This window comes from Furipterus horrens, unplaced genomic scaffold (genome assembly GCF_987537825.1).
Source record: "Furipterus horrens unplaced genomic scaffold, mFurHor1.1.pri manual_scaffold_17, whole genome shotgun sequence".
Lineage (NCBI taxonomy): Eukaryota > Metazoa > Chordata > Mammalia > Chiroptera > Furipteridae > Furipterus > Furipterus horrens.
In genome coordinates this window covers 1384635-1409335 of record NW_028327187.1, presented here as the reverse complement: position 1 = coordinate 1409335, position 24701 = coordinate 1384635, and positions in this window count along the sequence as shown.

The following is a 24701-nucleotide window of genomic DNA, read 5'->3' as shown; positions in this document are numbered from 1 at the left end:
GTCCGACTCGGGAGTGACACGGTATCTGTCTCCTCCCGTGTTGAATCGACATCTTGCGATGACGCTGGAGTGTCCTCTCCAGTGAAGCTGAAGCTACAGAGCCTGGGCAGGGTGATATGGAGGGTCTGCTGTTGCCCATGCAGCAGACCCCCCCTCTCTTCGCAGCTGAAGGGTCCAAGGGAAAGACGGAGTCAATACAGCTTGGCTTCAGGTGCGCCGCAGGAGTTGCCGGTGTTGACTACAACGTCAAACCGCCTTAGGGACTCCGGCTCCGGATTTTCTGTCGGGGTTTACTCCCTTAGCCTTTCCCCTGAAGAGGTATGCCGCAAGGCAGCGGAGGTTTTTTGGAGTCAGAGTTTTCCTTTATACAATGACTTTCATTCCCACTCCGCCTTCCCCCCGATTAAACACTATTTTACTTTCTGTCTCTGTGAATTGGACCATTCTAGTTTTCTCATGTGAGTAAAATAGGACAATATTCGTCCTTTTATATCTGATGTATTCCATGTCATGTGATGTTTTCAAGGTTCACCTATTTGGAGCCTGTGTCTGTACTTCATTCCTGTTTTCTAAGGTTGAGTAATGTCCCAGTGTATGTATATATCACTCACCGAGAAACTTGGCTTCTTGTTATCTTACCTATTGTGAATAATGCTGCTGTGAACACTGGTGGGCAAATGTCACTGAGCCTTGCTTTTAATGTTTCTGTGTGAAATTGCTGGATCATACGGTGATTCTGTGTTTCAATTTTGCATAGCAGCTGCACCACATATATTTCCACCAGCACTGCACAAATGTTTGAGTTTCTCCCATCCTCACCAACACTGATTTTATGCTTTTATTGTATTTGTAACAGCCATGCTAATAGATATGAAATGATATGTCATTTGGTTTTGATTTCTATTTCCCCAATGATTAGTGTTATGGACTAAATGTTTGTGCCTCCCAAATTTATATGTTGAGGCCCAAACCCCCAATGTGACTGCATCTAGAGACAGAGCCTTTATGGAAGTCAATAAGCATAAAAAGGGTCATAACCAAAGAGCCCTAATCCAGTACGTCTGGTGCCCTTATGACAGGAAGAAACACCAGAGTTCTCTTCCTACTATGGGAGGACACAATGAGCTGACAGTGGTCTCCAAGCCAAGAAGATAGTTCTCCCCTGAAACCAAATTAGCTGGGGCCTTTATGATAGACTTCCTAGCTTCCAGAACAGTGTGCAAATAACTTTCTGTTAAGACACTTAGTCTATGGTATTTCTTTATGTCACCTTGAAGCTGACTAATACAATCAGTGATGGTAAGCGTATTGTCAGGTGCTTTGTGTTTCATCTTTTTTTTTCTTGATATTAAATTTATTGGGGTGACACTGGTTAAAAACTGATACAGGTTCCAGATGCATAATTCTCCAGCACTGTGTTGGGTGTTTAGCACCCCAAGTCCAGTCTCCATCCATCATCGTTTCTCCCTTTATACCATCCCCCAAACTCATGAGCCCCATCGCCATCAATCATCATGCCGTTGTCCCTATTTATGAGTTCCTTCTCTCTCTCTTTGCTCAATCCTGCCAGCTCCTCCCAGCAGCTGTCAGCCTGCTTCCTGTCTGTGAGCCTACATTTTGATGGAAGGAGACTTGACTTCCGGTGGGGCTCGCAAAATGCAATATACAGATAATATATTACCAGTCTGTACACCTGAAACCTGTATCCCTTTATTAGCCATTGTCACCTCGATCAATTCCATTTTAAATATTAATTGATTAATTAAATTTCACTTTAAAAAAGAAGTTAGCAGGGCTGAGCCTTGGGTATTTGCTAAAATTAGAGCTGTAGAGGAGTAGCACAGATAACGGCATGCATTTTTACAACAGTAAGGTAGAAAGAAAAAAAAACAATAGGTAAACATGCTGTGAAAAGAGCTTCCCCGAGGCGGGGAGTAATGAACTTCAGCCCAGTATTTCTGAGACACCTGGTAAGACGAGGCTTGGACATTGCACTGGCCACACTGGAGAAGTGTGGACTGGAAAAAAGAGGGGCACTAACGTGGTTCCTGGAAAAAAAAACCTGTGATATAATGATTGAAGTCTAGTGATTTATCTGAGCATATCTTTTTACTCGACAGAGAAACAGAGAAGTCGAACGGGAGAGAATGGCAGATTTATGGCTGCGTGAGCATTTTATATTGTTGATGGATTTATTACAGCAAGTCTGCATTTGGAACTGAGCCAAAGCAGTTGAGAAATTAATGATGCAGGAGACAGAAATAATTACACAAGCAGAGACCTTGAGTGGGAGCGAAGAGGTGGGATTTAGTGCACAGGTGGGATGGGAGAGATAAAATAAAAGCACGAATAATTCTTCCCTTATAGCAAGGGAAAGAATAGAGTATTTTTATAGCTGTTTTTAAGTTGATAGTTTTGTGGTGGGAAATAATAAATTCTCTTCTGATACTTTTTTCCTTGTGTAATAAAAACCAATTTCAGCAGCTAAAACTGAGGATATAGAAGGAAATTGAAAATCTGAAGACAGAGGAGAAGTTATTTTAGTTATTGAGAGAGTAAATTGGTTAGGCTGGATTAATAAATTTACCAGGAACCACTGAAGACTCACTTAATATTTGTAGTCAAATATTTACAGGAAGACAAACTGACAAGCTTGTGTGCACTTTCTCAGACTTACTCAGCTGCGTGAGCGCAGGTGAGCAGTGAGTGCTCTATCAAACTTAATCAGTGTTGCTGTTTTGCTTAGGAATGTTTTCAGAGATAAGCAGAAGGGTCAGAGAGTTGAGAGGGACACAGGAGTGACTATAATGATGAGCTGGGGAGCAACGCTAGGTAGACAGAGCTATAAAAATATGAACTGGAGGAGGGACAGTGAAGAGCTGGAGAATTCTAGGAATGACATAATGGAGAGAGACCAAGCTGAAAATAGAGCAGTTGTGTGTCAGAGAGTGCCAGGTTTGAACTTGAGAGTTTGCAGATGCTAATTATCGGGAAAGGCAAGACTATGATCATATACATTGGGCTGAAATGGATGGAGGAAAACATAATTTTAGCGAAGAAAATGAAGGAATACACAATCCATAATGTTGGATGAGTCATTTCTATGAATGTTAAAATCATTAGGAATCATGACAGGGTTTATAGCTGGTCAGTTAAAAGCACAGGTAATAACCTGGACTTGCTACCGGTATCTGGGGTAGTGGGGGAGGGGGGCTGGGTATGTAACCCATGAGGTCTGTGCTAATGCGAGTTAGTGTCAAAATGGAATGGAACTGTAGGACGTCTAGCTGGTGCCACAGAGAATTGCTTGTTGTGGGGACGACACACACACACACACACACACACACACATCTGGTATCAGAAGTGAAGTCCCAAGAGCATGCTTAATGAAAAGCAATGAGTTTACCCTAGACACTATGCTAATTATTTTAACCCTAAAGTGCCAAAAAAATTATGCCCAGACTTTATCTGTGCCGCTTGTCCCAGTAAAACATGAAACCGGATTTGGCATTAACTGTTCCAGCCACTCAGGGAGAACATGATGGAAAGGAAATCACATTGCCCCCGACTGAGTAGCTTATCTCTTTATCTGTCCTATAGCGATGAGCATTCAGGATGTGTCATTAACCCAAAGTGATTATTTGAGTGAGTTGTGCCCTGCTACTGAGAAACGGCCTTTTAAAGATAAAGACATTACAAGATCTGTCTTTCTGGCTTGACTGTAATCCGTTCAGCATTTAGTAATAATGATAAGTACACAGCTATCATTGGCCAACTAAAGGCTGTTACAACGTTAGGCAAAGCACTGTGGGCAATCCTTTACATTTCCTTCATTCTTATCTCACTTAGTCCTTACAGCACACCTAGTTTACAGGTAAGGACATTAAGACTTAAGTTCATCACTTTCCCCAATCACACAGCTCCTAACGTTTGACTCCAAATCTATTGCTGTTAACTGTTAGGAATCCAGAGAGTAAGCTATAAAATGTCAGATGGCATGAAACAAGGAGGTCTAGCTACTAGGAGTGGTAACAGAATCCAGATTAAAAATTATTTTGTCATAGCAAAATATTAGGTCACACTAATTATACTGAAAAAAAAAGGTGAAATTTAACTTGTATAAATTAAGATCTGATTGTTAAGTATATTTTATTATGTTATTATAGTTGTTCCAATTTTTCCCTTTGCCTTCCTCTGCCTGGTACATCCCTTCCCTCCAGCAATCCCTTCTTTAGTTCATGTCCGTGGGTTGTGCATGTAAGTTCTTTGGCTTCACCCTTTCCTATTTTATTCTTAACTTCCCCCTGTCTATTTTGTACCAACCAATTAAGCTTCTTAGTCCCTGCACCACTTCCCCATTTCTCCCCCTCCCCCTCCCAGCTGATAACCCTCCAAATGATCCCCATACCTATGATTCTGTTTCTGTTCTGGTTTGCTTAGTTGGATTTTGTTTTTATGTTTTAGATTCAGTTGTTGATAGTTGTGAGTTTGTTGTATTTTAATGTTCATAGTTTTAGTTTTCTTTTTCTTAAGTAAGTCCCTTTAACATTTCATATAATAATGGCTTGGTGATGATGAATTCTTTTAGCTTTACCTTGTCTGAGAAGCACTTTATCTGCCCTTCCATTCTAAATGATAGCTTTGCTGGATAGAGTGATCCTGGTTGTAGGTCCTTGCTTTTCATCACATTGGATACTTCTTGCCAGTCCCTTCTTGCCCGCAAAGTTTATTTTGAGAAATCAGCTGATAGTCTTATAGGCACCCCATTGTAGGCAACTCTCTGCTTTTCTCTTGCTGCTTTTAAGATTTTCTCTTTATCCTGAAGCTTTGACAGTTTAATTATGATGTGTTTTGGTGTGGTCCTCTTTGGGTCTAGCTTGTTTGGGACTCTGTGATTCCTGGACTTGTATGTCTATTTCCTTTGTCAAATTTGGGAAGTTTTCCTTCATTATTTTTTTCACATAAGTTTTCAATTTCTTGACCTTCCTTTTCTCCCTCTGGCACCCTTATGATTTGGATGTTGGCAACATTTAATGTTGTCCCAGAGATTCCCAAGCCTCTCCTCACTTTTTAAAATTCTTGTTTCCTCATTCTGTACTGGTTGACTGTTTTTTCTTCCTTATGTTCCAAATCATTGATTTGAACCCTTGTTTCCTTCTCTTCATCATTGGTTTTGTGGTGATTTTCCTTCGTTTCATTTAGCATAGCCTTCACTTCTTCCCTTATGCATTTGCCGTACTTAAGGATATCTGTCAAGCCTATAAACATATTTATCACCAGTGTTTTGAACTCTATTTCTGTTAGGTTGGCTATCTCTTTGTCATTTAGTTCTCCCACTGGAACCTTCATCCGTTCCCTCTTTTGGGCCACGCTTCTCTGTCTCCTCATCTTGACAGGCTCCAGTGCTTTTTTGCCTCTGTGTCTTAGGTAGAGCTGTTGCATCTGTTACATTGTAAGGAGCAGAGCCTTAAGTATTCATCAGTACAAGGTGACCCATTTCACCACATAGTGGCGCTGTATACAGGGGAGGGGTCTGAGAGGGAACAATGCCACTTGCTCAGCACTTGCCCCTTTTCCAGGCACTTTTCCCACTTCTTGTACTAAACAAGCGGACTCTGCTGAGAGACTGGAGGTTTCTTCCTCCATCCCAACCCCCATTGGTCTGCAAAGTCAGAAGCAATGAGGCCTGATTTTCCTGGCACTCGGATTGCGAGCTGTGCGGTCTAGTCTGGTGCTGGGAGCACTCCCCAGGTGTCCCTCCCAACTTTTATAATGTGTGACTTTGCTCCCCCTTGGCAGGCCACTGCCGCTATTGCCACCACTGCCTCCACACTGCATCCTCTCCGCCCCTCCTACCTGTGGATGAGTATTTGTTCTTTATATCGTTGTTTGCTGGACTTCCATGCAGCTCGGTTTTCTGGAACTTCTGGTTGTCTCCAGTTTTGAGGTAGTTGTGTTCCTTCTTAGTTGTGGAGGGCGATGTAGCATGTTTGTCTACGCCTCCATTTTAACCCTGCACAAGATCTGATTTTAATATTTTAATTAAAATTCAAGATAAGGATGTTTTACAGTGCTTCAATTAATAAAAAAAACATCTCAGGGGAAATGGGGGTGAACAAGTTTTCACTCTCCTGTAAATAAATAATATATATATATATATATAAAACAAAGTAATGTAACTATTGACAATATGAATGAACTCTTTGAATATATCACTAGAAATTATTTTCATATTGTAGTCTCTGGTAACTTGTGATATTATATTTAATTTGAGGCACTGAAATATCAAAGAGATTGGTCAAGTTTAATTAGTACTTAGAACAAAGTTTGCAATCTATGGCCTGAGAGGTTGCAATCTATGGCCTGTAGGCCAAATCTAAGACAGGACCTATTTTTATAAATAAAGTTTTATTAGAACATAGCCACTAATATCTATTTTTGAGTTGTCTGTAGCTTTTTTGCATAACAGTGGCAGACATAACTAGTTGTGACACAGACCACATGGCCTAGAAAACCTAATATCATTACTACCTGGCCCTTTACAAAGAATATTTGCTGATCGCTGCATTAGCGTATTGTGACGAGAATGGTAAGATTATTTGTCAACTAATTAAAGTAATTAGGGATGAGTAGCCTTTGGAGAAGAAAATAAAAGATGGAGAGAAACATGATGTCTTTCAAATTTAGAAGGTCTCTTATGAATAAGAGTGAAGACGAACATGCGATGAATGGGTTAAAGTTTCAGTGAGAAAAATTTGGCTGCATTATTCAAACTTTTCTTCCAATTAAAGCTGTATAGCAACAAAAATGGTTGCTTCATAAAAGAGTATATTTTTGTCACTGGAAATATCTAAGCAGAGGGTAATTTATATATCAGGGACATTAGAGAGAAATAATTTTCAGTACCCTATTCACTAAACACTATACATTTCTTACTAACATTTGAGTTCAAGATAGACAGTTGTATCAAAATGTTCGGTGAAGATTATGGACATTTTGAGAAATAGAAAAAGACATTGGAACAAGATAGGCGATGATGTCACAACAGAGAAGGCCATGGTCTCATGCTCCTGAGGTAAGTGTGTTTCTTAAGATGACCCTCAGAGCACGTTTAAGCTTAGACCAAAGGGACACGAGGAAGTAGTGTTGACTAGAGGATAAGTATCAGCGTGATTGATTGAGAAACTATATTTGCAATAGCAGAAACATCTGCTGCTAAGGCAACCATGTAGAGTCTATGTGAATAGCAAGCGCTCCCTGCAGTTAGTCAGTGAACAATATGCCCAGACTTGCTTGCCAGACCATATAAACAGAGTAGCTCAAAGCAATGAATTTGCCTTCCAGCTGAACCCAAAGAAGTGTTTTCTAAAGAAAACTTCTATTAAGGTTCTTCAGGCCTGAGGAAAAAGTAGATGCTGATTTAATTCCACACTTTCACAATAATCTTGGGAGAATAATAAACAGACTAAAATAAATAAGTAAATAAAACAGGAAAAAGCAACTTATGTCCAAGAGTGAAATACTCCAGGTGCGCCACCCCAGAGTAAAAGCAGTCTTTAAGAATCATCTCCTCCTCTCCTGCTCCCCATTCGTGCCTTCACAAATGCTCAGCCCACTCATACGTAACCCACAGGCAGAGGACTGGAGAAGGAAACACACAATCCCAGGCTAACAAGTCATTCTAACTGATATAGGACATCATTTATGAATATAAGCACTCATACAAAGAATAACACTGTATAAACATGAAGAAAGTACAGTTTTCATTGTTTTTAGCTTGGTGTGCTTGGCACTTTTGGGGGGAAAATCACAACAATATAATGTATACGGGTTTCTGAAGATTCAAATTATGATGGTTGAAATTTTTTAAAAAATGTGATGGATGGCCTGAAAAAAATAAATATAACTGACTAAATCTCAAGTTTTTGATCTGGATGATAAAATCAGAGAAATCTTCCAGGAGATGTAAAAATTAAAAGGCACAGAGAATACAGGCACGTGAGGTTATTCATCCATTTTATAAGAATTTCTTTTAAAAGTAAAGGAGGGAGACAATAGAAAAGAGAAAATAATCAGAAGGAAAGTATATTAAATCACCATGCATTGGTAAGAGATATAAGCCTTCCAAATGAAAAGCGTCCACCTAGAAACAAAATTATTTATGAATAAAAGCTACATCATGGAGAAATTTCAAAGTACAAAACATGAGAAGAAAATTATAAAAGCTTCTCTGAGAGAAAAAATATATCTCCAGTGTTTTCTAGAATTCTTATAAACAATGATGGATATTAGCAAATAATAACACTATTTATTTAGGTGAAGTTCCAAGGACAAATATTTCCACCTAGAATTCTATACACATGCAAAGTATTGATCAAATATGAGGCCAAGATAAAGAAATTATCATAAATTTAAGGATTCAAACACTTTATTCTTCTCTTATCCCAGAAAAAATTTATTTAAGAAGTTATTATAACCAAATATAAGAATAGGATGGTGTGTAATGCAAGAAAGAGTAGCTACAAAATATAAACAAGAAAGACACAATATTCTTATTTTTCTATCATAAATAATCTGTTATAGAGAATTCTGCAGTAAATTTTTGTAAATATTTCCTTGTTAAAAAAAGAAGGAAAGAATAGAAACTAGACTTCATCATTAAATAATTCATCAAGCAATAGTGGTCAGTAGTTGCTTAAATTAATTGAAAAGCTGATGGCAAACATCATAATGGATGTATTACCCTGACAATAAATTCACTGATGGATTAAGCATCACAAAATTAGAAGAAACCAGACACTGTATGGATCCTTATGATAGCCAACGTGAGGTTGATAACAAAATGTTTTGAGACAGGATAGGGAGAAGCTCAGAAAATTCCTCGGTGCGTGGACTAGGGAAACTGAGGCTGACAGCTGAGCACCACGGCCGAGCAATTGACAGCCCGGTGCAGAGGGTCACCGGGGCGGAAGGGCCCCCGAGCGCCTGCCAGGGGCAAAACCGGGAGACAAGAACCTCGCCCCCAGGGTAGCCTCTGCTGCGCAGGCCTCTCCTCCCTGGAGACAACACCCAGGCCTCAGTGGGGTTTCAGCTCCAGGCCCAGAAAAGCAGCCAGACCAGGTGGCTGACCCCAGAACCAACTGCAGTGACTGATGAGCCCCTGCCCTGGTGCTGACCAATCAGTGGAGACCATGATCCACTTCTTTATTCACAGGCGTGTGGCTCCTGAACTCTAAGGCAGTGGGCATCTGGCAGCTCGTCCCAGGCTGACCCCATGAATCTGTTCCCAAAGCCCCTTTTCTCTGCTTCCCAGTGAGCTCAGGCTCTCCTGTTGCTTCTGCTATGCTAAGCCCTTCCTTGTTTCACTGTCCCCACACTTTAATAAATGTGTCCTCATAGTCACCTGGACTCGTGTTGTGAAATCTTTCCTACATGAAGTCAAGAGCCCACACACGACAGCTGGCCTGCGCAGACCCGCTCAGGGACAGGCCCCTGTCTGGTGACCGTATGAAGCAGTCTTGCCAAAACCTGAATATGGTGAAGCCTCGTGATTGAATCACGTTTTTACAGGAACCTAGGAAGGAAGCAATCTGGTAAATGACACTAAAAGGAAGCAATCATCAAAACCTGCAAGTGCAGAAAAAGCTATGGGACAAGCTATGTTGTTTCTTCAGAAAATAAACCTCCAACAACCTATCAAGGTCAGAGACACCTGGCCCAAATGCTGTGTGTGAATCTTGCGCAGACTAGGTTTTAAGTTCAACCGTAAAAAGAAAATCAGTGAGACACGTGAAGAAATGTGGCTACTGAGTTGTGAAAGGGACCTCATTTGAAAACAGGGTTTAGCAGATGATCAAATCATGATATGTTCATTCAGGTGAACCCCGACCCAACATGGCTGTGGCCTTAAAAAACAGGAATTTAGACACAGAAACATGCAAACAGGAAACAGGCCACGTGAGGATTAGAACTGTGCTTCTTCACTCCCAGACGCTAGGAGAGAGGCTTGGAATGTTTTTTTTTTCCCTAAAATCTTCAGAGGAGATGAGGCCCTGCAGCACCACAGAGTTTGAATTCTGGAGCCCAGAGCTGCAGGACAGCACACTTTGTAAGGATGGTCCAGGGAAAGCAACGGAGCACTGCCTGCGTATTTCATGATTAATATGAGTAAAAGCTTGATATTAATTCTGGTGTATGTAATGGATTTCTAGCCAGATAAACAGATTAAGAGACTGTATCTTTTACAAACACAGTCTAAATTATTTATGAAGGAAGTAGTGTACTGACTAGAATTTATTTAAAAACAATTAAGCAGGACGAGGTGGGCGGGTCATGTGGTGATAATTTTTTAAGCTAAGTGGTGGGCACATGGAATTCATTATGCTACCACCTCAACTGGTCTGTGTTTTAACATTCCCATAAAACTATGAACAATCTCAATTAGATTTTTTTGAAGATTTTATTTATTTATTTTTAGAGAGATGGGAAGGGAGGGAGAAAGAGAGGGAGAGAAACATTGAAACATTGATTGACTACATCTCACATGCTCCCAACCAGGGACCTAGCTTGCAATGCAGGCCTGTGCCCTGACTGGGAATCGAACCAGTAACCTTTTGATTTGTGGGACAATGCCCATACCACTAAACTACACCAGTCAGGACTCAATGAGACTTCTATATCTCAAAGATAACCCTTCAAATGACAATGTTTAGATATGTAATATCAAATAGTGTTTTTCTGGTGGAATGTCAAATTACTTTGATATCTATATAATCATATGGTACATATTAATAATTTTTTATGTTTAGAATCAGTCAATTAGACAACGCATGAAGAATAATTATAATTATAGAATAGAATATAAATATTATAGTCTTTTATTATGTAAAATAATATAAGTAATAAAAACGAAGGTGGGAAAGACAGACAGAAAAGCGTATGTGTCCTAATTTCCTTCATTTTTATAGCACAGAGTCAACTAGAACTGTGTAAAAGGAAATAAGCCAAGACACAGAGTTACAATGGACATCACTCATGCTCACCCCCATTTCCAGCTCTTATTGTCCATCACACAGAAAACTCTGTATCCTGCTCCCTGGCAGTTACACATGGCGAAAGATATGTGAGCAGGCGTGACAAGCGTCAATGTTAGGTGGAGGTATTGAAGAGCCAATGAGAAGTTCCCCACATTCTCTTTCAGTTCCGCTACAAACCTGCAGGCTTTGCACTAAAACAGCGGCATCATAAAAGGTTAACCCTCTGGCAGAAGCGGTCCCTGGAGACAATGATGAATATAGCCTTTCTGTTGCTCCTGAGTGACAGGTACTAGAAGAGACAGATGTTGTTTTAAGCCCTTGATATCCTACAGCTGTTTGTTACTGCAGTGTAACCTAGCCTATACCGCTTTGATAAAAAAGATATAGGTATTTTATTTAATATTACAATCAAGCTCACCAGAAGAACTAATCATGAAAATTGTTAATGGGGTCTTCTCTAAGAAGCTGTGGGTGAAGGTGAGGTTGGAAAGCAAGTATTCTATTTTCTTTAGACAATGCTTTTCTATATTATTGTAATTTTAGTATTTATATGCATTTTGTACACTAAAATAACCTAGTTTATTAGATATATAGTAGATAGATACATATTTATATAAGCATTTAGTGAAATAATATGCAGATATTAAAATGAAAGAGGTAGACATCTGTGCCAAGATGAGAATATCTTAAATACATATTGTTGGTTGAAATAACATTGCAGAAGAACATACATAATACTGCTTGTGTGTAAAGCATATGTATGCATTGATAAATATATGCATATATTAAATATATGCATATGTTAAATATATATTTATGTCCAGTTATCTTTCTGTTCATTTGCTTATACATTAAAATGTGTGGAAAGGTACAAATCAGACTATATTATCGGTAACTTCTGGGACAAGGATATGGAGGAAAAGGTGGAAGTCTTTTACTTAAGTTATATGTCTCTCTCCTATCTGAAATTTTTCTTTTTACAAGTCTGTATTCCATATATATTAACCAAAACATTTAGAACTATTTAAACTATTTCTATATTATGAGAGAATTATAAAAATGAGTATGAAGGACACAGCACTAAAATAAATGTGTCAGTGTATCAGATCCTCTTTGTTATTTTTAGAAAATTAAAATATGTTATAAAGATGTTATGCCTTTTGCATCTTCACCATCAGCGGCAATCCTTCCGTTTTAACATGCCAGATACAGAGTAGTTCATTTATGACCGCCTCCTTAGTCAACATGCCCACACGCACGAAGGGGCAGTAATTTGAGGAGATCACACATTTACCTCACAGAGCGCTAGAAACAGTGCATAGTGAGTTGTCCAGAAGAGAGGTATTATGAGTAAAATGATAGTTCTAATTCCCCTTTCCCTATCATCATTATATTTATTTCAAATACTAAACGTTCTTCAGTTTTCAGTCACTTGAGTAATCCCCAAGCCATTGAGAAAATAGGAGACTCTCATAGCAAACAGAGACCTTGGTTTCATCACCATTCCCTTTGACAAGCCATTTCACCTCTCTGGACTTGGTTTTTCTAACTTTATAACTATAGGTAATGCTGGTTACGCTATCATTGCGAGGACCGAGAGAATACAGTCCTATTCACATCCTGCACAGTATTACTTGGCCATAAAAAAGACTGAAAGCTTACCAGTTGCGGCAACATGGATGGACCTGGAGGGCATCATGTTCAGTGAAGTAAGTCAAGCAGTAAAAGACAAATACCTTATGATTTCACTTATATGTGGAACTTTAAAACAAAATAATCAAAGAAACAAAACAAAAACAAACTCATAAATATAGAGAACAAAATGATGGTTGCCAGATGGTTGACATTTTCACAAAGAAGATATATAAATGGCCAATGGGTATTTTAAAAAATTCTCAATGCCACTACTCATCAAGGTAACACAAATCAAAACCGCAATGAGATGTCACCTCGCACCTGGTAGAATGTCTCTTTCCCAAAAGTCTTGGGGAGGATGAGGGGAAACTAGAACCCTCTCACACTGCTGGTGGAAAGGCAAAATGGCACAGCTGCTGTGGAAAACAGGATGGAGCTAAGCTCCAAAAACTGAAAATACAACTCCCCTATGCATACGATTCAGCAACCCTCCTTTTTGGTATTATGCAGAATAATTACCATCAGGATTTGAAGAGTTATTAGCACTCCCATGTTAATTGCAGCACTATTCACAATAGACAAGATATGGAAACAACCTAAGTGTCCACTGGACTTGAAATTCCAAGCAGCAGTACATTCTCTTCTTGGGTTGAATGTTCTGCCTGTTGAAAATAAATATCAAGTATATGCATTTACATCACCACACTAAGATGGATAATCGTCTCAGTGGCACTAGAAACGTATGGTATTGTATGATTGTAATGGCGAGAGAGGCACATTAAAATTTAATACAAGCCTCCCCTGCTATTTGAAAGTACATTCTATAAAACCTTTTGTAATCCAGTCTAGCATAGAGCAAGAAGTATCCATCGCTTTCGGACATTTTGCATTATTTTGCTTTTATGAAAGACATGCATTAGTATGATAATGGCTATTTTTATTGTAACAGAAATCCTCTTCATATTTCCTTTGGTAAAAAAAGGTATATCTTGTATAAAAGGGAAGCGGCACAATGCAAACTCTGAAAAAAAATATATAGCTCTGTAGATGTATGTGTGATGGGAAACAAAGAACACATCGCCAAGTAAGATACAGGATGATCAGGTGAAGTTGAATTTCAGATAAATACATAAAACTCAACTTTAACAGGGAATCCTGTTTACATATTGATTTGTTAAATCTGGCAACCCAGTGTTGGATCAGTCTTTGTCATATTTTATATCTATAATAAAATTGAACCCTTGCTCTGTCCTCCCCCACAATAAGCAATACGCTACTTTAAAATTTTTATTCATCTATTTATTTTTAGAGAGAGGGGAAGGGAAGGCAACAGCTGTGATTGTGATGTGGTTGTGGGAGGGTGAGGTGTGGGAGACTGGTCTGTGTGGTATTAGAAACTGTGACCGCTCTTTGAGCTGGGACCGTCCCACGGGCCCATAAGTTGAGGACAAGCTGGCTGGCATCCTCCAATTCCTGCACAACCATACCCATTCTCCAGAGGGTCTTAGGAAAAAAGATAAGAATGCAATGTGCTCTTTGACACTAGGAAAGCCTGCTCTGCTGTGCGTAACTCCTCATCTATATCCACAGAATATTTAACTCCGGGAGTGGAGTCTCAACTTTTGTAACGTACTCTAGCCCTGGAAGTCTGAACTGCTTATCACTGCATGTTAATTTACGGTTGTCTTTGTCCTTCCTAATAATAGTCGGGCGGGGGGGCTGCTTCCTCGAGTCCTGCATTTCTGCACGTAGGCAACCTAATAAAACCTTGGACCCAGAGAAGGTCTGGCAGCGTCCTCCACTGAGAGGCACTCTCCCTTCCTCCCCAAGGCAATTCGTCTCTGGGTCAGTTTCTTCATCCACGGTCAGGGGACTGCAGGGCAAGAGAGACAGGAGAAGTGAAGGAGAAAGAGAGGGAGAGGAACATCCATGTGTGGTTGCCTCCTCCTGCACGCCCCCAACTGGGCACTGAGCCCACAACCCAGGCATGTACCCTGACTGGGAATCGAACCAGCAACCCTTCGGCTCACAGGCTGGCACTCAATCCACTGAGCCGCACCAGCCAAGGCTAGCTATGATTTTGATGTGGTTGTGGGAGGATGAGTAACACATTTCCTTACATGGCCTTTTTGACCAGAACCCCTTCTCACCTTTGCACCCCCACCTGTCCAACGTTGCCAGAATAAAGCAAAACAGAGTGTAAATTGGGAAGAAGCAACCTACAAATTTACCTCTAGGCCTTAAGTTTGAAGAAAGCTTTTATTTTAATTAAAATTAAAATTTTTGACACACGTGGGACTAATTTTCCTCTTGTTCGGTTGTGTGCAGCCAGCCTACAGCGGCATCCGTGTGTTTTGTATTTCTCTGGAAAATATTTTAATTTGAAATAAAATCTTGAGGTGATATGTGATGGCAGCCGAGTGGGTGGAAGTTATACTCACCTCCTCCCAGAACCAAACGGGAAATGCAGCTGAGTTAATAGAACAAGCACCGTGAATAACCAGCTGACGACCGGCTGACCAGCCGAACGGAAGTCTCATAACCACAGATTTGCAGAAGTGGCAGTTGAGCAGCTGAGAATCTAGAGGGATGTCTCAGCTGCAAAGGTCCTCCCTGAGGAGAGGCGGGTCTCCACCGCACCCCAGGCTCCCCAGCCCAGAGCACAAGACCCAGAAAAAGGAGCCCACGCAACATCTGGCTGTGAAAAGCAGCAGGGATTCTATCTGCCAGGGAGAGACAGGCATCCTCTTAAAGGGCCAGCACACAAAGTCTCATTCACAGCCACTCATGTGGGCGCTGGCAGAGGTCAGGTGGCTCAGAATGGATTAGGCACACAGGGAGAGACTGGGTTGTGTCACTTTGGTGAGAGCGCTGGGGGGACAGCTGTCAAGTCCCCTGTGCTGAGTCATTGTCCCACACTGCCCACAGAACCTGTTGTTCCAGCACTCCCTTCAATATGGCATTAGCCTAAGGAAATGCACCAGCTCCACCCTCTAGACTTAATGCGGCCCCGTCCTACAAGCTCACTCCCTGCAAGTCTGGTAGCTGCAGCCAGCCTGGACCCTCCCTGCAGACTCTGTTGGAAGGTTTTCAAGGAGATGCAGGCAGATCCAGGGGTGTCGAGACCACACGGGGAAACTGAGTTGCATTGTTCTGGAACAAGGGCCCCTTTACTCCGCACACCCTTGACTGGTGTTGCTCCCCTGCAGCAGATCCACCAGCCTGGGCCCACGGGGTGCAGACTCTTCTGGAAAAGTCGGGACATCTGGGAAGACTCCGGGAGTGGCAGGGACGCACCTGGAGAGCAAGAGTCCTGACCAATGCCGCTTTCAGTACCTGAGCCTGACAGGCAGCTTGCAGGTAACAGCAGATCCTGGGGACCCTGAGCCTTTTGCTGGCCTGCCCCCAGGCTCTACGCTGGTGGAAACAGGTGTCAGGGCACCTCTGGGCACCGCCCAAGCACACGCATGGTCCACAGAGGCAGCCGCCAATCCTGGCAGCACTGCCATCCCTCAGCCCTGGATCCCTTTCCGAGGGGCCCCAGAACCAACACACCAGGCGGCAAGATCCGGAGTCCATCAGAGCGTGACCCAATTCACACGTGGTACATTCAAAGACAGACCTTGGTAGGCATGAGACGCCACAGGAGCAAATTCCACGTTCTGACATTAGGCCTCACCTAGGGGCTCATACACGCACTGTGGTCAGCATCAGCCCTCACAGGCAGTGAGTCTGAGGGCTGGCCGGCCCCACCCGTGCGTGGGCCAACAGCAATCAAGACTCAACTACAGGAGGGCACGCAGCTCAGGTGACCAGGAAGACAGCCACTGAGCCCCACAGGACAGCTACTACGGAAGGCCACCACACCAAGACTGGGGGACGCAGGGCAAGCCCATCTACCTAATGCACTAAACAAATTCACAGAGGCAAGCAGAATGGGGAACCCAAGAAACATGCCTCAAATGAAAGAAAAGAAGAGACCCCCAGAAAAAGAACTAAAGGAAATGAAGGCAGGAGCTGCACCAGTCCAGTATCATCGAACAATGCCATAGCTCTGCAAAATTACTGAGTTATAACCAACTATAATAAAAATCCATTTCCATAAGTCTAATAATGTCAACTGCCAATTAAGAACCACGAGCAAGCACTTTAAAACATATAATGCGAAATAACAATTATAATAATATTGAATGAATCACATTTTTAAAAAAATGTAATAAAATCACCTCTATAGGGAATGGAGTGCTATCAAAAATAATTTGGATGCATTTAGAGGATGATAACCAGTAGAAATTTCTTGAAAAATAAATCTCAGAATTATCCAGTCAGCCCTCGGGTAATTAGACCCTTGCCTGTCTGCCTTTATCTATAAATTTTTATATTCTGTGAATAAATTATGAATAAAATTTCCAAATGCCACTCAGCAGACAACCAGCGTGTAACAACATCCTCAAGCTTATTTTGGCAATAAATGTCATAAGAAATTTTTATGGGTCTTAAAACGTATTTGCGATGTGTAATGAGTGTTTTGGATCACCCATTATTTTAAGAGTGAGAACAATTGTCAAGCAAATGTCTCTGTAATGTCAGGAGTTTCATTGCCACAGGACTGGGGGCTGCCAGCTAGAAGCCAGACCGCTTCTGGGTTTCTCTCACTCAGCTTTTAAAATATGAGGGTGTGGCCCCTTGCGACGCTCATCACGTTTTCTTTACCTTTGTAAAATAACTTATATTTCTCAGTACATCATGATCACTCTTCAATTTCATTAAGGAACCATTGCCACACTGGAGTTTATAGCTTTACAAGAAAGGAAAATAAAAGTATTAACCAGCAGTTTTGAGTTACTCAGAAATAGCTGTAATTTGCAAGCTGAGCCTAAAGCAATGTAGACTTTCTGTCCTTAGAGATCTTTTCATCTATTTGTATTTAAAACAACAGAAAGAATTTTTAATTCTTTCTCAGAATAATTCATATCCTGTGGATTTTTTCTTATTAGGCAATAAAACTCCAATATTAAGATTGATATAAAAATCATTCTCATAATTCCAAAGGAGAAAAATATAACTACCTGAGAACATTTTGTTATGAATGAGATACTGTCATAACATTATCAAAGGTACATTTAATGAAGTAAAGTCTTAGAAACTTATTCTTTAAGTACATACTTATATATTTTTGTATAAATTGGACCAATGTAATGTTGTTACCTAAAATATGTTAATATATTAATTCACTGAAAATAAAGTAAATATAGGATGCATAGTTTCCTTTTGACAAACTATTCCTAAATATTTTTATATTGCTGATCTGTGGAAGCACCCTATGTTCATTGCAACATTATTTACAATCACCAAGAGATGGAAGCAGCCCAAGTGCCCATCAGTAGATGAGTGGATAAAGCAACTATGGGACATTTACACAATGGAATGTTACTCTACCACAAAAAAAAAATTAAAAAAAAAATTTACCCTTTGATACAGCATGGATGGACCTTGAGAGCATTACGCTAAGTGAAATAAGCCAGGAAGCAAAAGACAAATACATGTGAGTTCCCTCATATGTGGAATCTAATGAACAGATTGAACTAACAAGCAAACTAGAGGCTGGAAGGGCGGATATTGGGGGCTGGAGGGATGGAGCAAAAAAGAAAAAGGACTCATGGATATGGACAACGGCATGGTGATTCTGAGGAGGAGTGTAAGGGGGCTAAATGGCAATGGGAAAAATACAACAAAAAATAATAGAATTTATAAATCTGTTACTCAAATTATATGACATATCTGTTTGTTTTTAATACAATATTTTAGACCATCACAATATTTTATAAATTCAATTTCACATTGAAAGAGCATTTTACATGGTAAAACTTATATTCTACATAGTTATCAGTAAGACATACCTTAAAGATATTTGAAATACATATTATTTCTAAACTAAATTATATTAATTTATAGATTATTGGTATTTATAAATCACAATTTCTTCCTCTTTTCTCAAGACAAACACAAAAAAACGATCTCTGACTTCTGAAGAAATTTTCTTAATGAGTACTAGTAATTCTGGTAAAAACGAGAGTAATGAATTTCTTTAAATACATTCAAAAGGAGAAAGCTATTTGAAGAACTCAAAGTATTAAATCTTGATAAACTCAACTGTAAAACAATCTATGATTTCTGAAGAAATTTTCTTAATTAGTACTAGTAATTCCGGTAAAAACGAGAGTAATGAATTTCTTTAAATACATTCAAAAGGGGAAAGCTATTTGAAGAACTCAAAGTACTGAATTTTGATAAACTCAACTGTAAGCCAAAATAAATGAACAAATTTTATATCAGGCCATGTGCATCAAAGTATCATAATACTTTATCATTAAATGCCATAATTTTAGGGGTTCATGCTTATGCCTAATTACACCCATTATATTATGACATCAAATTTTAAAATAACACATGTCCAAAATTTTTGGCACAATAGTTCATTTAAGGTGATCCTGAATATAGACCTAGTCTGTGTCTTAGTGTCGACATGAGTAAATCTTCTTATGACTAGCAATAAACTTAAGGTAAAAACACAAAAACTACTTTTTATAAGAGATAACTATTGATAAAGGTTTTATAGCAAAGTAAACCAAAAGGGGTACACACACACACACATTACATATATGCATATACTGTATTATTATGATGAGTAAATTCTGAGAGATACAGTAGAGATCAAAAACAGTTCATATATAATTTAATCTTCTGGGTCGATTTAATATTTTTTTCAGTAGGGGTACCCAGTTTAGTCCTTGAATAATTTTTCCTTCTGCTTTATTGTTGAGTGGGAGGTTGCTAAAACATAGCAGAAAATCTAATACACTAATTGAAAATAAAACTGCATTCAAACAAATGCTCTACTCTCTGGTTTATGTAATTAGGAAACTACAGTAATATTAATAATCACCTTGATTCTAGGTATCATTTGGGACATTTACAAACTATATGACAATGACAGAGCTAGAGCTTTAGTTGCGGGGTGTTTGTCATCATCCCCTAAAAAATGTAAGCAGTACTTAAGAAATGAAGTTCATGCTTCTTTCCCAATTGTCCCCTCCTTTATGCTATTCTGGGGGTGTTCCTAGTTGGCTTGAGACATCACTAAATGAGGCCTTCCTTACCTGAGGGTTTATATGTTTCTTTTGAAGAATATGTGGTCTTTTATGCTCAGAAATTCGGAGAGCAGGCTTGGTAATCAGATACTATTCAGTGTTTATATTTCAGGGGGGGGGCGGGGATGAGACCTGGAGTTATGTCTGGGTTGTAAAGCTGGAGGCAATGATGTCATATGTCCCCTGGTGGGATTTATTTATATTTCAAGGACACTCTGAAACCTCATATTGATATTCAAAGTACAGTTAATAAATACTATGTATAATTATGTTTTATTTTTCTTTGAAAAGGGTTTCTTAAATTACATGGGTTTTAGACCACGAAAGCTGTTCAAGAAAGAAGACTAGAAATTTTCCAGGACTCCAGTTCTTCAAGAAGGGTGCTGAAATGGGGCCTTCCCAATCTTCTTCATCAATAAGGGTCAAGAGGAAAGGGTTCTTACTTCAAGGTCTGATCATTCCTATGATCTCCTTGCTTTTATCAACAGAAGTCAAGAGAGGATTTCCCACACTTGAAGCAGGTCTCAATACTTCCCAGAATGGATCAATGGGGAACACCTCAGCAACAGGAGACTGTATCTCCATGTGATGGGTAGGCTGCCAGTATTTCTCCTTCTGCGCAGCTCCAGGTTGTAGAGGCTAAATTTCAGGTTAGTTTGACTTAAAAACTAGGGGCATCTTTTTGCCATCCAGCCATGCTCAGAAGGAAGAGGCTCAATCCCCGATGCAACAGGCTGAAGATACTGGAGCCCCGATTGTTGTTGCCCCAGCTTGCTCAGAGAGAACAGATTCCAACTGGAAAAGTCAGCTGGGACGTCCTAGGACTGCACTGTTCCTGAAGCACAAGAGGGGTCCCTTAAGATAGGGGGCACCCTGTCTTCAACCCATCTTTGGAACAGAGGAAAAGACTTTCTTGGAAGGAAATGAGACACGGGTTATAACAACTGAAAACCCAAAAGTCCTCTCCAAAGTGTGGAAAAATTAAAGATAAAGGATACTCTCAGAACAATGAAGATTTCAGTTGTAACCAGATAAATCATAGGTCAGCTGGGTCCCTGGAGAGAGAGATCTTTGGAATGAGAGGGCTAAGAGAATCCCACTTGGGGTTAGCACAAACCTCAACAACTTGCCTCAAAAACTACCTGAAAAGGAGTAGAAATGAATTTGGGTTTTGATTTTGGAGTAACTTGTGACCCAGTAAATTTCCAAAATCAATAGAACAATTAGCTGTCGATTCATATAACTTTAAAACTGGGAGTGATAACAGCAGAGGCAAAAAGCTTAGCAGGAAGATCAGACAAAAAAGTCCCACCAAAACCACTCTCATCCCAGGAAGACAGTGTGCATGTCCAAGAGAGGCCCCTTTACCATGAAGGGGAACTAGACTCCGTTAAGATCACCCAGCCAAATCATTAAACAAACAATAAAAAAAATCAAAGACTAATAAAATCAAGCCAGAGGTGAGAGAATTAGAATCCAGAGTTGGAACAGTATATTTCATTAAACACTAAATTGTTAATGAGATATGAAAAGAAACAGGGAAGTATTACACACATGGGAAAAAGAGGCAGCAAAAAGTGCTCATTAGAGGCTCTACAGTTCACATTTATCTACAACAGACTTCAAAGCAGTCGTTATAAATATGTCCAAAGAACTAAATGAATCCATGATTAAAGAATGAAAGTATGATCGTGTCGTCAAGTAAATAACATAACTAGCTAGAAACTATTTTAAAATATAAATTTGAGAGTTGAAAAGAACATTAAGTGAAATAAAAACGTTGTGCATAGGTTTAAAGGTAGATTTGAATTCGCAAGAGAGAGTCAGCAAATTTGAAGAGAGGTTGATAGAGATTATATAATCCCAAAACCAGAAGAGAGAGAAAACAGCAGGAAAATGGTTAAATTAATAACTACATATTTCCAAATTTAATTAAAAACATTAATTGACATACCCAATAAGTTCAATGAAGCGAAGTGAGATAAAAGCAAGGAAATGTCCACCCAGACACATCCGAGTAAAAGTATTGAAAGCCAAAAACAAAAAGGAAGTCTGAAAGCAGCAAGAGAAAAGGGCTCCGGTAGAAGAAACCTCAATATAATTAACATCTGACTTTTCATCAGAACTACCGGAAGCCAGAAGGCATAAGTGTGATATGTCCCTTTGCTTCTAACAGCTCTTGACAGCGTTATCTGTGGCGTCCACACTGCCAACACATTAAATTCTCAGTCCCTAACTTAATTGACTTCTCATCGGAAATCCTGAAATACGCTCTTCGCTTGGCCTCCATGACATCAAATGCTCATACTCGTCTTCTTCCTCAATTAGATGTGGGCTCTCTTTCCTTTAATGTCTGTTTTCGACAGGACTCAGTTAGTTTACCTCTTTTATTTTCAAGCCATTTTGCTTTCCATGATAGTGACCTGGCTTCAAAAATGAGTCACGTGCTGGTCACTCCAGAACTTATATCCCTGAGCCAGAGCTGGACCCCTAAAGTTCAGCCTGAATCTTTGGCTGCCTGTTCAACATTTATATTTAGATGTGAAAAGATATCTTGACATACCTTAATCTGAAACCCTGAAGTCCACCTGATCGGTATCTATTGACACTAATGCTCTTTCTTATCTTATTTCATCATTCTAGGTTATCAGATACAAAATCATGGGCTTTCTTGAATCATCTTATTGTTTCATGACTCATATCCTAGCTGTTAGAACATCCTATTCAGTTTCCACTTCATAAATATCTAGGCTATGAATGCTGTTCACCATTCCCACAGCCTTTGCCCAGTGTAGACATCAACATGCCTCTCCTGCATTCTGCTTCCTAATTCTGTTTCAACAGCCAAGGTAAATCTTTACAAAATCATAAAGCCATCTTGTGTCACCGCCCTGCTCAAAACCATCCAATGTGTCTCTGCTTCTCAGAATAAAAGTCTCAGTCTTTGCTGTAGCCTACAAGACTCTACACAATCCGCCTCTTCTTCTACGTTCGGCCTCTGACCTCAGCTTCTACTACTTGGCCTTCTCTCTCTCCTTTCACCCACAGCAGCCTTCTAGCTGCTCCTAGGGCCTCCCATTTAAGTCCCCTTCTCGACGCTATGCCCTGGCTGTTTCCCCTCTTGTAACACTCTTTCCAAAACAGGCCTACTCCAAAATGTTGCCCCAACTTCATCACATAGATAGACCTTTACAATTAAAATGTACTCCTAATCTCTTGGGTTTTTTTCCATATTGCTCAATGCATTTTAACATACTATAGAATTGTTTTATCTATAATTCGATAAAAATATGATAGATAGATAATAGATAGATTGATATATAGAATAGATATTTAATTGCTTCCTAACCCTTACCACAAGATGTACTTCATGGGATCAGTGTTTTTGCTTGTTTTATTAGAATAGTCCCTATCACATAGTAAATTCTCAATAAATACTTCTGTCATTAATGAATGCATAAAATGCTTTTTGACATTCAAAATGTTTAAGCAAGGTAAGAGTTAGGTCCCTGTATTTTGTAAGCACTCTCTCAAGCACCTCACTACAACCTATAATAATAGATGGATCTCATAAAGAAAACTAGAGTGGTAATAAGAATGCAGGAACCAAGAAAGTCCCATTTCTTTGTATATAACGGTAGCCTCTGTATGTGTACGAGTGTGGAAATGTTGACTGCACAAAATGTGATTTCTTGTCCAGCGTTCTTAAGAAGACCTTTGCAAAGTATAACTTTATTACTGCTTGATTATATATCCTAAACTATAATGCAAAGTCACCTTGAGGCCCGAACTTGCAAAAAGTATTTGTAGAGATTGATTTATTACAATCAATATAAGAAAATGGAAAGGCTTGAGAATTACCTAATAGGCCTACTTCCTTTGCTGGGACATTAAATTTTTCAAAGAAGAGAATCTAATTCTAGGAGTAGTAACTCAGGCACAATGTGTAATGGACTGGGACAAATCTAGAGGGAATTTATTTTGGGGAAGAGACTTGCTGCTTCAGTGAAGCATAAAAGAGAGGTCAGTAATGTAGAAACTAAGGTTATCTTGGTAAGTGTCAGGAAGACGGAGAATGTAGGCACACTGGTTTTAGGAGCGAGAACTGAGTTCACATAGGTTTTCTTTTTAATGTACACGCAGAAATCGCAGACTGCACAATGATTCTTTCAAGAAGGGGAGATATGATATTGGAGTTGATGCCTAATCCATTTTCTGTTGACTTTATTCACTATTCTCTTCGATATCTTCCCATACCATAATGTCAAACCACCCAAACATACTAGTGGGGCCAATTATAGTTTTGCCTAATAATATGGTTAAACTATCTGGATGATCCATGCTGCTAATGGAAGGAAGCTAAGCCTACAGGAATTATAAGCCTCCAATGGTATGAACAGAGAACCAGGAACAAGCCAAAACTAAAGAAATAGATTTTTGAAAAGAGAGGCACCAAGGAAATCTTGAATTCCCTTTATGGGCGCATAAATGCTTACCTGGCAGATAAATATTAATTATAATAATTTTGGGTCTTTTCTTATCATGAAGCTGGTTTCTGTATTTGCTCCATTTTTACCATTATGTTCTACAGGGAAGGGACTTTTTTTAAATGCCATCTTTGAATAGAGAAAGATAGTACATGTGAGAAGTATCCTGTGGGCAACCACTCCATGTGGTTTAAGGAACTGTAGCCCCGGCCTGAGCATGACGAGCCAGCAGCTTTCTGGCCACGCTCGCCTCTGAGTCTCACCATGAGGCTGCGTGCGGAACGTGACTGACAGCCACTCAGAGGGTTGCCATGGGAATTGGATCAAAGGATGCTCATCATGCTCATTATGCTATAGAATTTGCTCTGCTTTCCTTATCAGTAATGTAACAT